Here is a 14,238-nt window from a genome sequence, read left to right on the forward strand (position 1 = left end):
ATTGGGCTATTGTGGAACAGGGAATTGCCATACAGGGTCAGAGCCCAAATCCAGTCATTTCAGCCTCCCCTCCCTGGCCAGCACTGGCTATAGGGGAGGAAGATGCAGGATACCTGCAGCTCACAGACGGGCATTCACCTGCTCAGCATCAAAGCTTAATCCCCAGTAGCTGGCCTGGATTGAGTGCTGAAACACCTGGTTTTCCCTCCTTTGGAGCTGTTTTGTAAGCACCAGCGATTCTAACTCTGCATGCTTGTGTTCCTCATATAAACGGCCAGTCCCTCTTCCAGTCTGGCTGGTTCTTGGCCCCTACAAACTGCATGTGGCAGCAGGTTCCAGTATTCAACTGCACGTTGGGTAAAACAGCATTTCCTTTTACAAGGGGGCACATTTGAAACTGCTTATTTCACTGAATTGCCCCCTCGTGCTCATGTTCTGAAACATGGAGAAGAGAAGTTCTCAATCTCCCTTCTGTAGCCCATTCATTCTTTTAACTGTCTTTATCACTCCATTCACTGCTGATTTCTTCTTTCTGAGGCAGACAATCCCAGTGTTTTCAAGCTCTCCATGCAAGCATTGTCCCAACCCCCAATCATAGAACCCTAGAACTGGAAGGGACCTTGAGAGGTCATCAAGTCCAGTCGCCTGCCCTCTTGGCAGGACCAAGCACTGTCGAAATCATCCCTGACAGGTGTCTGTCCAACCTGCTCCTAAATATCTCCAGTGATGGAGATTCCACAAGCTCCCCAGCCAATTTAAACACCCTGACAGGCAGGAAGTGTTTCCTGGTGTCCAAGCTAAACCTCCCTTGCTGCAATGTAAGCCCCTTGCTGCTTGTTCTATTCTCAGAGGCCAAGGAGAAATTTTTTTCTCCCTTCTCCTTGTAACACCTTTTTAGATTCTCAAAACCCCTTTGTCTTTTCTAAACTAAACAAGCCCAGTTCTTTCTATCTTCCCTCATAGGTCATGTTCTCTAGACCTTTAATCATTTTTGTTGATCTTCTCAGGACCTTCTCCAATTTCTCCACATCTTTCTTGAAATGTGGTGCCCAGAACTGGACACAACACTCCAACTGAGGCCTAATCAGCGCAGAGTAGAGCAGAAGAATGACTTAGACTCATAGAATACTAGGACTGGAAGGGACCTCGAGAGGTCATCGAGTCCAGTCCCCTGCCCTCATGGCAGGACCAAATACTGTCTAGACCATCCCTGATAGACATTTATCTAACCCACTCTTAAATATCTCCACAGATGGGGATTCCACAACCTCCCTGGGCAATTTATTCCAGCGTTTGACTACCCTGACAGTTAGGAACTTTTTCCTAATGTCCAACCTAAACCTCCCTTGCTGCAGTTTAAGCCCATTGCTTCTTGTTCTATCCCCAGAGGCCAAGATGAACACGTTTTCTCCCTCCTCCTTATGACACCCTTTTAGAAACCTGAAAACTGCTATCATGTCCTCTCTCAATCTTCTCTTTTTTCTAAACTAAACAAACCCAGTTTTTTCAGCCTTCCTTCATAGGTCATGTTCTCTAGACCTTTAATTATTTTTGTTGCTCTTCTCTGGACCCTCTCCAATTTCTCCGTATCTTTCTTGAAATGCGGTGCCCAGAACTGGACACAATACTCCAACTGAGGCCTAACTAGCGCAGAATAGAGCAGAAGAATGACTTCTCGTGTCTTGCTCACAACACACCTGTTAATGCATCCCAGAATCATGTTTGCTTTCTTTGCAACAGCATCACACTGCTGACTCATATTCAGCTTGTGCTCCACTATAACCCCAAGATCTTTCTGCCGTACTCCTTTGTAGACAGTCGCTTTCCATTCTGTATGTGTGGAACTGATTGTTCCTTCCTCAGTGGAGCACTTTGCATCTGTCTTTATTAAGCTTCATCCTGTTTACCTCAGATGAGGGGTTCCCAAATTTTTTGACACGGGGACCAGTAAATCCATTCATGAACTTTTGGAGGACTGGTAATGTTCATTTGCATATTTGCATATTCATTGATCAAATTATGAATATTCAAATAAGTGTCTTGCTCACCACACTCCTGTTAATGCAGCCCAGAATCATGTTTACTTTTTTTGCAACAGCATCACACTGTTCACTCATATTTAGATTGTGATCCATTATGACCCTTAGATCCCTTTCTGCTGTACTCCTTCCTAGACAATCACTTCCCATTCTTTACGTGTGGAACGGATTGTTCCTTCCTAAGTGGAGCACTTTGCATTTGTCCTTATTAAATTTCATCCTGTTTACCTCAGACTATTTCTCCAGTTTGTCCAGATTGTTTTGAATTTTGACCCTATCCTCCAAAGCAGCTGCAACCTCCCACAGTTTGATATCATCTTTAGACTTAATAAGCGTCCTCTCTATGCCAATACCTAAATCGTTGTTGAAGATATTGAACAGAACGGGTCCCAAAACAGACCCCTATTTGTCTTTGTCACTCTGTTTTGGACGTGTTAATTGCATTAAAGATGCCTTTGTCCTGCAGATGTGATGGTGCTTGAGAAATTCCTTAGTTGGGTTTTGTTATAACATTGTGGGGTTGGGGGGAGATGCTAGATCTCAGGGCTTCTCAACCTTTTGTCTGACCACAGCATCATGGCCCTGCTCTCATCTGAGTGAGTACAGCCCTCTTCCCATGGATGAGCGTGTTCCCTGTGAGTCATGCTTGTACACCTGTCCCATTCTTCTAATAACGCTTGGTGGGCCGTGCTAGTCCTGCTCCCATTGATGGGGATGGAGCTCAACCAAATCATGGAAGCTGCTGAGCTATCCTTCCATGTAGGAAATGACGAGCTGATTGGCCCGGTGGTGCTGGGGCCCTTAACTCAAACACGTTTTGTTTTTCTTCATTTCAGTCATTGCTCTGGGATGGGACTGGGGATGAGGGGTTCAGTAGGCAGGCTGCCCCGGGAGAGCATGAAGTGAAATAGATCACGGCAGAGGGGATAGAACAATGGAAATAACCCCAAACCGCAGAGAATGGAATTCTCTCAACTCTTCCCTTGAAGCTGGAAGAGGCGGAAATTAGACACAAGACCCCTCCTAGGTCAAAGCATCCTGGGCACAGGCTCTCTCCTCCTTGGGAGGCATCTCATGATGAGCAACTCTCCAGTTGAATTAGGGCCCCCTCACTGCAGCAGGCAATCAGTGTAAGGTACAGTGTGATCCGTCCGATGGCCGGGGACCCACAGACGATTTCTGAGTGTGTCGTGCACTTGTATGTGAGCCCTTGTCTCGCTGGCCTGCTGCCAGCAGGGGCCATGGAGAGCCCGTCGCGATCAATTGGAGCGTCACTGAAATCAACAGGGCCAGTCAGTCCCATGAGGGGCTGGCCGCTTTGAGCACTGTTCTGAGCTGGCTGTGGCTGGAGCCTGTCCGACGGCTCCTACTGTATTTGAGACACTTGGCCAGTCTTGTGACTTGTCCCCTGGCTAGGGGTTTCTGGCTGGCACAATAAACCGGAACTAGGCAGGGATCATCTCTCTTTGGGACGTCTGCCAGAGGGACCGGGTTCTGCGGAGCTGTTCCCCAAAGGAAATGCTCCTGGGTTAGCCAGCTGTGCCCCCCGGGAGGCCTTTATCTAAGAGGCCAGTATTGAAATCGTCTCCCAGACCGTGATAGTCCCGTTCGTCCTCCAGAGGATGCTTCATCAACGCCCATGGCCACCTCGCACGGCTTTGCCTCTCGGGTTCTGCCCTGACGCTGATGGAGGGCGACAAGCTCTGATTAGGCAAAGGACCGGAGGCTGAGCTGGGTTAGTGGTAGGCCCAGAATTGCCATTTCGAACAGTATTCGGGATCCAGAGGAAAGAAGGTGGCCCAGAGTCTCCGGAAATTCACACTTGCTCAGCATTCACCGGCCTTTCCTGGTATGTTCTTTGCAGCAGGGAAAACCTGCCCCGTGGACCTTGCCTGGGCAGGGCGAATCTCCAGAGGCAGGGGCGAGGAGAGGGCCCGACAGCATGGAGACGAAGATGTTCAGGTTACTGCAGCCTGGCAGCAAGGGACTCCAATTCCAGGGAGGCTTTTACAAGACTATTTATGCCTCTCTTCATGAGAAACCACGGTTGCCATAGCAACTGACACATCACATGGTATAGTTTGGCTGTAGTAGAACTACAAAGCACCTTCGTGCTGCTCGAGCGCTTTCCTGCCGGAGGAGAGCTCGGGCTTGGCTCCCCGGAGAACCCTGTGGGAGCCGGAGCTTCACGCTGGCCTCCAGGCCAAGGTGGATGCTTGTGGCTAGGTTTGACGTCAGGCACGGCGCGTTGGTGCGTGGTGGGGGCTCGCAGCAGGGGGCGGCTGCCCATACTGAGCCAGGTGGCATGACAGAGGACGTGTAGTGGCCAAGCAGGGAAGAACAAATTGCTTACGACCAAGAGGAGGGCAGTTTTCGTTTTGCTCTGGGCTGAGACAGGCGGCGTGCTCTGGTTAGGGTGTGGCTCGGTGTAGTGAAGTTGGCAGAGGAAAGGAACACCGGCACATCGGTACCTGTAAAGTGCCGGGAGAGGAAGAACTGATTCGTACAAGGAACAGGAATTGCTGTTTGTGAATTCCAGCATGGCTCACAGCTCTGGCCCTGCAGTGATGGATTCCATGTGCACTGAAATCGGGCCATCTGCCCGCCCCGGGGGAAGACAAGCTGATCTGATATACCCTAGTAATGAAGCTGTGGTAGAAAGTCTCCCACTTCTCCCCTTCTCTCCGTCTCCCTTGGCATCTGTGGGGATTTCAGCCTGGCTGTGGAGTCTGCGAGTGTGTTTGTGCACTGACTTGTTTCTCCCTTTCCTGTGCTCCCACTGAGCTTGTAAATCTGTCAGTCCAGCCTAGGATGGCTTTATTGCTGTATCATCTCTGCTTAGCCACATGTGCAGGCTGGACTCTCTTAGCTAGGATAAACTTAAGCAACAACACATGGTCTGGTAGCACTTTATAGACTAACAAAACATGTAGATGGGATCATGAGCTTTCGTGGGCACAGCCCACTTCTTCAAATGACTGGAGATTTGAGTTTAGGATGTCCAGACCCAAAATAAATAGGAGAGAAGGGAGAGGGGGGAAGGAAACAAGAAGCATAAGGTATGTAAATATCAAAGGGAAAACCAAACAGGCAAAACTGGTAATCTATAAGCACCTAAAACTGGATAGTTAAAAGAAGCAGATAAGGATCATAGGATAGGAATTAGAGAGGAAGAGTACTACCACAAGAATCTACACAGACAAAGAGCTGTTGGCACCTTCATTGTTTGTTTGTTTGATAATGTCCCCACCATCCATTATCTCAATTGAGGCCATAGGTGTGAAAATTAAATCTGTGGATGAATTGTAATTCCAACCCTTCTCTGCGTATTTGGCTTGTAATATTGGTCTTTAATAAGACAGCCACTTGGAGATCTTTTAAAGTGTGACCAGGTAGATTCAAGTGTTCCCCAACAGGTTTCTTATGTTCCCTTTACGGAGATCTGATTTGTGTCCATTGATTCTTTACCATAGGGACTGCCCAGTTTGTCCAATGTATATAGCAGTGGGGCATTGCTGGCATTTGATGGCACAGATCAAATTACTGGATGTGCAGTTAAATAAGCCTCTGATTTGGTAGCTTGTGTTGTTGTCTCCAGTAATGAATTCGCTTGTATAGATATGTGGGCAGAGTTGGCACCGCGACTGATTGCAGGGCCAGGTTCCTGGATGCTTATGATGTGGTTGTGTAGCATGGTTACCAGAAATAATTTGTTTCAGGTTGTGGGGATTCTATATCACACACCCGCCTCGGAGGACAATACACCCCAGTTAATGGGGGGAAGATCATCCATCCTTTTCCTGGAGATTTAACAGGGGTGGGCACAGAGTTTTACTTCACCTTTCTCATGAACCTGCTGGGAAAATCCTGTGCCGAGGGCCAGCATGAGGCTGAGCCATCGGCCCTAGTTTGAGGGCTCTAGTGGGACTTAGACAAGTTCTGAGCACTCCCTATCTCTCTACACAGAGATGCAATTCACCATCCCTCTTTTTCTATTGGTCTTAATCCACGGAGGGTTTCTTTGGGTGCGTGGAGTTGTTGGTTGTCTCCCAGTGTCTATAGTTGCTTGTGTTTATGACAAACACAACAATATTAGCTCTGGCAGTGACCTGCGAAGTAAGATATGCGCCGCGGTGGCATGTTTTTGCCAGTGTTCCAATTGCATTCTTCTGCCGTTTGTGCCAGCGCCCAGCTGGCAGAGACTGCTCCAAGTGACTGACAAGAGAAGCATTCACAGTCCGGAAGAGGGGTTGGCAGCTGTAGAGGGGCACCACTGACCTACAGAACCCCAACGTCCAGCAAGAGAGAGGAGCTGCAAATGGGCAGTAGGCAGAAATGTCTGGGCAGGGCTCAGTCTGGGGTGAGGTGTACCCCAGCGGGAGCAGCTGTGTGCTACTGGACATGCTGGTAGTGGCTGAGCGTGTTTGCTGACCCCCCAGTGCTGCAATTGGGTTAGCTGCAGGGCTGGCATACTTCTCAGAGCACTGCGAATGTGGAGGGCGATAGAACCGTGGGCGATATGCCACAGACAGCCGAATGCACGAGTGCAAATCCCGAGCAGTCGTGCGGAGAGGGAACGAACTGTGGTAATGTTCGGTTAACCTCTTGTCTGTGGAGCAACATTCTGCCATTACAATCAGCCATCTACACGTCTCCTTCACAGCTGGTGTCTTGCTTCTGGCTGTGGGTGATACTCACTGCTTGCAAGGAAGACAGAGCGGCCCCCTGGCCAGTTGCACAGTCCAGCTCTGGGGCTAGTGTGTGGGATCTCTTCCTGTCCCTTGCAGGGCCTGGGTTACTGTGTCCCGAGACATGAAACCTTGTTATCCTTCCTTCCAGAACATGCACTTCACTACAGTGGCCACACAATTCTCAGGCTGCTAGTCAACACATATTTTATTCAAGATGGCACAAATTTGCAATTGAGGTTTGACATTCACTAGATACACTGTTTAAACAGATCAGGGTACGTCTACATTGCACTGTATCCCCAAATAGCTACCCTGCGTCTACACAAGTAAATAAAGCAAAGTAAACCTTGTTGCATGAGGGATAAGGAATGGCTTGAAATAGCGCATTACTTTGAAATTTGGCGCTGTGTAGATGTGCCAAATTTCAAAATAAGCTATTTCAAAATACTTTCAAAATAAGATATGCAATTCACTTAGTGCAAATTGCGTATCTTATTTCAAGTTTAGGGTGCTGTGTAGATGCACCTTTATTGAGTTGGACACACTTTGGCACTATCTTGTGTGTACACACACACACACACTTTATTTATCCTAGGAGTGAGTTTGTGTCACTTTAGGAGGAACTGGATCCTCTGGAATGTTGTTAGTCACTGCTAATCGGCCTGGAGGCATAATCTACAGAGAGCGACTCCTGCTCCTCTTGGGCTCAGACACGGGACCTTTTATTTTGCATCCACGACTTGTTACTTCCTTGGTTCTCGCCCTTTATACAACTAGGTAAAAGACCGGAAGGGGCATGGTGGGATGCCGGCGGAAGCCAACTCTCGTTGACAGTAAAGGGAGGGGAAAAGACAAGCGTCTCTCGCACTGGTAGAAGCTTTGTCACCAAAACTGGGTTCTTCCTGATAAGGGCATTGCAGTGTAAATGCACTGACTACTTGACGCCAAAAGGCAAAACGTGCCGGTCTAGACAAGCCCCGATAGAGTTTGGTTTAATCCCAGAAGCTGGAGGCTTCGTATTCCGTGAAGAATGGTGGTGACGGGCGGTGCAGGTAGCTGTCCAGTCCCCGTCGGCATGGAGAGAGGCGCGTGTCGGTAGCTTTCCGCGAAGGAGCAGTTTGGCAGCCTGTGTCTAGCCGGTTTGTCCAGGGTTGGATGTTTCTGGGAGTTCCATACAAGCCCATTGTAAATATTGAAACTTCCTCCCCTCCCACTCTGCTGCTTTCATGCCTCAGGCTTTGAGATGTTTTGACACATGCAGCTCAGCTGTGTGGGAGACCCACGCAGAATCCTTCCTGCTCCCGGCTGGTGCCGCGCTCTGGCTCGGAGCGTTGAGAGCTGCAAACAGACGGGAAGCCAACTGACTCGAGGAGACTGGGCCGCCCAGGGAGAGGCACTGTGGGGAGAGGGGCTAGCCCCAGTCTGCAGGGCAGAGGGACCCAGGCAAGGAGGGCAGGCCGGCAGAGGAGACCAGCCCTGGAGGTGGGGTGGGGGGAGAGGAGTCTTCCCTGCAGCGTTTACTGGCTCCGAGAGCGAGTTTGAGGACGAGCTCCTGACTAGGAGGGGGCGTCTGCAATGCAGCACTTCTGGAACCAGCAGGAAGGCGTGGGATTACCAGAGTGAATCACGTCGCGGGCCGTGGAGACCGCTGGGCAGGGTCCTGACTGCGGCTGCTGACTGGTGCTTCCGAGGAAATTCACCCAGGGGCTCCTGCCTGGCCGGAGCCTGGCTGCGCCTTTCCATGCCTGCAAAGGGAAGGCTTTTCAGGCATGCATTCCTCACCCAGCGTGCGGGCGCCTCCCCTCATTCACTCCCTTCCTCCAGGCCTGCTTCTCCTGGGGGGCCACCCCCTCCCCACGGCACGTCTGTTTGGGGAAGACTTTTGAAAACTTGGTTTACGTGCATTTATCAGAACGGACGCGAAGACTCCTTCAGCCCTGCAGTGCCCAGCTATTGTGACGATTTGGGGCTGCCCCCTCCCCTCGTCTCTCCTTTCCGCACCCTTCTGCCCACCTGGTTTGTTTCAGCTTTGCTGTGCTGCGAGGCCCAAAGGCAGGGACTGTGCCCCCTTAGCTGCGCAGTTTGGGGTCTTGGCCATGCAATGAAGAACCATTTTTAAAAAGTGCTGTTGCTGCCGACCCAGCTCAGCAGTGGCACAGAGATGTGGTAGGGTGGCCAGCCGGCGTGGAGCAGTGTGTGGATCCATCAATAGCAGGCAGCTCTCTGTGGGTGCAGCCGTGTCTGCCCAGCCACAGGGCTTCCCTGAGTTGCCCTGGCTGATGCCTTGATCCCGGGTGGGCTGCGGCTCATTTTGAAGCCTAAAGAATAAAATGCTGCAGTGAGGACTCTTGGCCGGGTTCCTTTGTGCGGGTTGCAGGCCTGTTCTGCATGCTGCCCTGCCAGTGTGCAGGGTGGTACTGCCGGGACAGGAACAGTCGGTTTCCAGAGCTGGCCTCAGGATGGTTTTACCACAGGCCTGACAGCGGCCAGCGAGCATGGGAAGCCGTGGCCGTCCAGACAAGCTCTGCAGTTCTGATCAGCTCAGAGACCCGGCCCCAGACTCCTGCTCTGAGGCTCTGGGGGACCATGTTGCAGGGCTAGTGGCTGGCAAATCAGTACCCTGGGATCAGGAGGGGGCGGTGATGGCAAAGCTCAGCAGGCTCTGAACCGCTGCCACCCAGTTCTGCAGAGACTGGGCTCCCGAGCAGCCCCCCACAAGGGTGGCCTGAGGCTGGACTCACACCAGCACTCTGAGCTCATGGCTCCAGCCGATGGCTGCAGCTCACAGGAGAGAGCCGAGAGTCCCAACTGGAGTGTGGCTCCCTGCGTCAGGAAAGAAGGGTTCATTGAGCAAGCACCCCTGAGCTCCTCTTGCCAGTAGGCGCCTACCTGTGCTTTCCTCATCTGAACGGTGGTTAGAGACTGGGATGTCTCAGCTTAGAAAAGAGGAGACTAAGGGGATACGACAGAGGTCTATAAAATCATGGCTGGTGTGGAGAAAGTGAATGAGGAAAAGTTGTTTACTTGTTTCCATAATACAAGAACTAGGGGTCACCGTATGAAATCAATAGGTAGCGGGTTTAAAACAAGCAAAAGGAAGTTTTTCTTCACACAGCGCACAGTCAACCTGTGGAACTCCTCGCCAGAGGATGTGGTGAAGACCAGGACTTTAACAGGGTTCAAAAAAGAGCTAGCTAGATTCATGGAGGCGAGGTCCATCAATGGCGATTAGCCAGGATGGGCAGAGATGGTGTCCCTGGCCTCGGTTTGTCAGAAGCTGGGGATGGGCGACAGAGGAGAGACCACTGGATGATTCCCTGCTCTGTTCACTCCCTCTAGGGCCCCTGGCATTGGCCACTGTGGGCAGACAGGACACTGGGCTGGTGGGCTTTTGGTCTGACCCAGTCTGGCCGCTCTTACGTTCCTATGTTTTGTCGGGGGTGGGAATCCGCTGCCTGGGGCTCCCAGGGCCAGACCTCTCCTCTGCAGTGCGCTGCAGCCTGCTCACTCGACTAGTGATGCCCTACTGCCAGCTGCAGGAGCTTTCAATAGCAACGGGAGGTGGGGGCTGTCGCTGCTCTCCTGCTCCTTTGGGTCTTTCCCCTGGGTTATGCCAGCGACCTCTGCGCTCTGTGTGGCTGCCACATGCACCAACCCTGTCGTTCCCGCTTCCCTGCCGAAGCCTCCCCTCCCCCTCTCCAAAAACCGTACAGCGGCCCGTGAGCTCCTGCAGGGGCCCCGCCATCCATCACGCTGGCGCCTGTGAAAGGAGGCTCTTCAAACGGCCATCGCTGGCCTTTCTGCCCAGGCCCCGTTAGCACCGCTGCAGAAGCAGGCAGCTGCTGGGAGCACATTCATTATTAATAAAGGGTTTTTTCATATGATTGCAAAATGAACCAAGCAACCCGAGAGAGCAGCAGCGTCCCACCAGCTCTCGAGTCACAGGAGAGCACAGGCAGTCCCCAGCACTGATCCGAGGCCTGGCCCTTCACACCGGCATCGCTGCTCCCATTTGGCTTCGTCCGATGCCCCCTTCCCACCTGTTGTCTGTCTTGAGCCTTTAATTCTGGGCCAGATGCTGGAACGGATTAAGGGACCGAGAAGGGAGCATCCCCTTCCCTGGAGCAAACCCAGGCAGGTGCAGCTTCTGCTTGATCTTGTCACTGCCGCTGGTCCCTGGTGCAGCAGTTCTAATTCCCCGGCCTGTGAGTGACTTTCAGGATGGGACCTGGAAACGTGCTAGCAGCACAAGGGCTTCTCAGTCCTTTCTAATGTGGCCATGGCCAGTGCCCCGTCAGTAATAATGAGCCGCAGGACATGTGCTGGTTTCCAGAAAAAGCTCGTGCTGAAGTGTGGGCCAGGTCCGAAGGGCTGCACTGGCATGATTGCTCAAGTGTGATTAGGAAAGCATTGCTCGCTCTGAGTGGCGAGAACAACGGTGTATCTCTGAGCTATTTGGCCTTCCTGAGCTGATGTCCGCAGGCGTGAGGGTGGGACCAGAGCAAGGCAATCGAACGGCTCCTATCCCACTGGCCTGATTTTTTTGTATCTATCTAGATGATGGAACAGTGTTGCGTGTACTGTGAGCTGGTCTGTGCTCACCCAGGGGTATTGTCTCTTTAGATGCTTGTACCTGTGGAGCGTGTTCTGGGAGTGGGAGAACAGTTGCTAAGGGAATCAACATTGATCTCCACCATTTAGATCGTTCATTTCCAGTTTCCATCTAGTACTCTTCCCCTCCCCCTTTGGCATTGTTCTAAGTGGATTTGGATGTACCTTTGTGGGCATTCTCAACCAGCGTGTTGGAATGGCCTTCTGAAATAGCATGGCCACAAGCTGTGTCTAAAGCATGAGCTATGTGCTAACGTTTGGGTATTTTAACCCCCCCAGCACATATGTTAATTGTTGCCTGCTGATTGTTGCCTGCCAACATGTAGAAATAACAAATCATGAAACCCCATATGTGAAGTGTGAAATAAAAGAAGAATGTGTATGAAAACCGTTTCTGGAGGTGTATACTTGCTGAGGCTGGTGGGAAGAATGTTAGCCATATGGTGCAAGATCTTCTCTCATGACACAATTTACTATTGCTGAGGAAACTGAACTGACATGCAGAGAGGATACTGAGCCGGGAAGGGGAGGTTTAAAACTTAAAAAAGGAAATCTTCAATAAATAATAAACCTCTGTGAAGCAGCAGCAGACAAAATGTCCATTGTTTGCTGCGGAGCCTGGGAAAGAGAAGTAAGAGTTTGAAATATTTAGAACTTGCAGCACTGTCTAAGTGCTAGCGCTCGGCTGAATGGTTTGAGTCTCGCTGGCTGGGACAGTGGCTGTGCATTAATTCTTCGGCTTCTTGAAGAAACCCTTTTAAGAAGGTGCAGGAATTGAATCTCTTAGTCTCAGCTTTTGCCTTTCTTACCTGTTGTTTTGCAACAATATTACCTAGGAAGCTGGTGGAAGAAGAAATGTCCAGGTGACTTTTTGCATGCTTCTTAGCAGTCGGTTCTGAGATGCCTTCCTAACGCAATTCTACAGCCATGTGTCTTTTTAAAAATTCAGGTTAGTTACTGAAGATGAGCCAAGGACTAGCCAGTTGTGGGCTTAATAATCGCTAGGGTACGTCTACTCGGGGACAGCAGACCTGTGCATCAGGGCTAAAAATTGCTGTGTCGACATTTCGATGTGGACTTGAAACTCAAGTTCTAGGACCCTCCCCCCTCCTACGAGGGATGTAATAGTGGAGTTGTTTAACTGATTAATCGATACGCAAAAGCTAATAGGTTAATGTTGTAGACTACATGCATCCTCCCCTCTTGCCGCCCCTCCTTGCCAGTAAGATTTTTAGCAGGCAGCTCCAGCAGCCCAGCTGAGTCCTGGCTTGTGCCAGGTCCAGGACCTCCCCCCACTGGGGCTCCTAATACATTGCAATGTACACCCAGGGTTAGTAGAATTTAAGTTAGCAGACCCTGGGTTTGTTAGGAGTATTAGGAGCCAGGCAGGCAGGCAGCCTGGCTCAGTTCCAGCTTGCACCGGGGTCTGGGAGCTCAGACTCCCCTGGACAGGGGCTGCTGCCATCCTGTGCTGCTGCCTCTGTATCAGTAATAAAAGAAAGTTCTTCTTCACACAGCGTGTAGTCAACCTGTGGAACTCCTTGCCAGAGGAGGCTGTGAAGGCTAGGACTATAATAGAGTTTAAAGAGAAGCTGGATAAATTCATGGAGGTTAGGTCCATAAAAGGCTACTAGCCAGGGGATAAAATGGTGTCCTTGGCCTCTGTTTTTCAGAGGCTGGAGAGGGATGGCAGGAGACAAATCGCTTGATCATTGTCTTCGGTCCACCCTCTCTGGGGCAGCTGGTGCTGGCCACTGTCGGTAGACAGGACACTGGGCTAGATGGACCTTTGGTCTGACCCAGTACGGCCGTTCTTATGTTCTTATGTTCAGACCGGGGAAGGCGGGAACCTGCTTTTTCATGGGCAGAAGCAGAGTCTGGATTAGGGTTGAATAAAACCTTAGAGCTGGCAGGGACCTTGAGAAGTCGGCAAGTTCAGCCGCCTGTGCTGAGGCAGGACCAAGGAGACCTAGATCAATCCTGACAGGTGTTTGTCCAGCCTGTCCTTAGAAACCTCCAATGACGGGGGTTCCACAACCTCCAGGGAAGGTCATTCTACAGCACAACTACCCTGAGTGCTAGAAGGATTTTCCTAACATCTAACCTAAATAGGATCAAGCCCATTGCTTCCTGGCTCCCCTTCATGGACATGAACAACTGATCTGTGTCCTCTTTATAACAGCCCTTATTAGCTTAAGAGCCCCCCCCCCCCGACCTTTTCTCCAAACTAAGCAGGCCCAGATTCCTAAAACTTTCCTCGCAGGTCAGGTTTTCTAAACCTTTGATCACTTCTGTTGCTCTCCTCTAGGCTCTCTGATGTGTCCACCTCTTCCCTAAAGTTGGCACCCAGAACCGGACCCAGCGCTGCAGCGGCAGCCTTAGCAGTGCAGAGCAGAGTGAGGCGATTTTCTCCCGTTCTGATGTGACACCCCAGAATGACAGGAACCCTTTTGCATCTGCAGCATGTCTCTGGCTTGTATTCAATTTGTGATTCGCTGTCCCCCCCGAGCCCGCGTGCAGTATGCCCACAGCTCAGTTCGTCTCCATGTTGTAGCTGTGCATTGGTGTTCCGCCTCCTAAGTGAAGTGGTTTGCACTTGTCTTTATAGAATTTCATCTTCTTGAATCCAGCCCAATTCTTCCATTTGTCAAGGTCGTTTTGAATTCAACTCCTCTCCTTCAAAGTGCCTGCAGCCCTTCCCAGCTTTGAGTCATCTGCAAATTTCGTTTCCATTCCACTCCATTATACAAGTCATTGATGAAAATATTGAATCGTACCAGACCCAGGACTGGCCCCTGTGGGACCCCGTGAGATATATGCCCTCCTAGTTTGACAGCAAACTATTGATAGCTGTTCTTCGAGTACAGTCTTTTAACCAGCTGTGCACCCACCCTATA

The 14,238-nt window shown here is 50.8% G+C and overlaps 1 protein-coding gene across 3 annotated transcripts in view; it reads left to right on the top strand.

The window, feature by feature from the left end:
• Positions 1-14,238, top strand: part of ZMAT4 (zinc finger matrin-type 4) — a 200,875-nt gene that overhangs the window by 74,447 nt on the left and 112,190 nt on the right. The gene's annotated exons all lie outside the window — the stretch shown is intronic.

The sequence above is a fragment of the Pelodiscus sinensis genome, chromosome 28, assembly GCF_052426305.1.
Source record: "Pelodiscus sinensis isolate ZL-2025 chromosome 28, ASM5242630v1, whole genome shotgun sequence".
Taxonomy (NCBI): domain Eukaryota; kingdom Metazoa; phylum Chordata; order Testudines; family Trionychidae; genus Pelodiscus; species Pelodiscus sinensis.